Source organism: Alligator sinensis, unplaced genomic scaffold (assembly GCF_000455745.1).
Source record: "Alligator sinensis unplaced genomic scaffold, ASM45574v1 scaffold970_1, whole genome shotgun sequence".
NCBI lineage: Eukaryota > Metazoa > Chordata > Crocodylia > Alligatoridae > Alligator > Alligator sinensis.
Genome location: NW_005842094.1, coordinates 380194 through 382301, shown reverse-complemented (window position 1 = coordinate 382301; position 2108 = coordinate 380194).

Genomic DNA, 2108 nt, shown 5'->3' with positions numbered 1-2108 from the left:
CGTGGTCTGCTGCCAGAACTCCTAGTGGCAGACGCAGCCTGGTGCCGACACGGTTCACGTTCATACAGCACATCAGCGGCTGAGAAACCCAGAGCGCAGACTGCCAGTTGTCCGGACCAATGCTCAAAAGAGCGGCTTCCTCTTGGTGGTGATGCTGTCGCTTCTGTACTTGCTGTGCCCGGGTATTTGAAACAATGGTGCGAGAGGAAAATGCCTCTGAGTTTCTGCGTTTTCCTCTGCTTTAACACCTAACCAGCAGGGTGACCAGTGCGGGACTGGACTTATCCTATTCCAAGGACAAGCCACTTGGTACAGCAGTGTCCCACTCACTGCCCCTGGAGGGTTGCTCTTGACCAGCTCTCTCCATGTAAATGCCCAGGTGCAAACACTGCCAGCGTGCACAAAACCTGGGTCAGAGTTTGCAGTGTCTTTGACTTAGACAGTAAAGGAGAGCACAAGCAGCACCTGTTACTGCCTGGGGCCCCTTTATTCCAGGTTACTGCGTTGTTGCTTTCCATGCAGATGTTGCTGTATGCTCCAGTTCATTTGCTGAACTGAAAAAGTGCTCTGGTCACTCACCTGCTCTTATTGTCGTCCTCCCCAAATGCTGGGTTGATCTTGTTGCTCGTTCCTGTGCACTGGGCTGCATCACACCCAGTAGCTCCTCCAATCGATCAAGAGTACATCAAGTTTTACAGAGAGGGGTCCCTCCAATGGAGGAGGCCTCACATCTATGAATCCCAATCATCCCCAGTCTCTAATGATTTAAAAGCCACACAGAGCCACTCATTCTCTGCAGCTCAATCTGCCACTGCGTAGCCACCAGTTCTTTAATGAGGGCAATTCAGGTTGTCGTAACTGCTACGAGGAGAATGGTCCCAAGGGATCGGTAGCCACAATCACGGCTGTAGGGACCGGGCACTCAGAAATCTGCACTGGTGCACATTCGAAAATTTGCTTCTCAATCTCTCCGGTGCAGCAGCCCTTACAGCTGCTGTGAGTCTAACATCTGGCTAGACCACAAGCTGCTTTGCAGCACAACAGGCGCATGCATTTGGGCTCAGCACCACAAACCTGAATCTGCTGACATGATTTAGGTAAGTGGCATCCCTTCCACAAAATCCCCAAGCAGCTTCACAAGGCATTGGGAACAGGCCAGGCTGAAACTGGGCCATTCAGCTGGAAAAAAAAGCCTTGAACCCTTTTGTGGAAGGAAAACAGCAGATGGCTACAGGCTAGAATGCTTAGAGCCCTGCTTTGTGCATATCAAAAGGAAACGGCAAAGAAAGCTCTGGCTTGTGGGAGGGAAGGAAGGGGGAAAGCAGGTGTTTGTTGCCTGGTTAGGTGCACTTTGGAGTTTTAAGCTTTCTACTAAAGCATCTGGCATTGGCCACTGTGGGACACCAGATGTCCCACAGTGGCCAATGTCATCCCTTGGTCCACACTGTACAGCAATAGCTACAAATCAATCAAGTTGTCTGAGATTTATAAACGTGTAAATCAAAAGAGGAGCTGGTCCTTAAACACAAGCAGGAAATGTTACTCAACAGTAATTGGAATCAGTTTTCAGCAGAAAATGGCAACACCTTGTAAATCAGGGGTGTGCAATGCCCTGGCCTATGGGCTGGATGCAGCCTGCAGAGCCATTTCTCCTGGCCCACAGGGCACCCCACCTGGCAGTGGCAGCTATCTGCCACTCATCTGCTGCCAAATTTATAGCCCTGAGGGAGCCAAGTGAGCTGGATAGCCTGGCCTGCAAGGTAGATTGGGCAGTGTGCAGGGCCAGTTGGGGTGGCACATGGGGCCCAATATGGCCTACCCCCCGTGCCATTCATCCAGCCCAAGAGGACCAAAAAATTGAGCACCACTACCCTAGATTATCCTAAGGATGTAAGGAGGGTTTTTTTATTTTATTCTCAGTGTAATATTCAGTCACTAGATGTCCCTGTGTGCTCCATGGCATTCCAGACAAGCTGGTAAACAAGGGAGTCAACACTGGTACTCAAACTTTGTGGAAGTCCATTTGTCTGTAGTTTGTAGTGAATTATAAATACCTTCCAATACAGACAATTATTTTAAATATCTTAACAGGCTCCTTAGAAAGACTT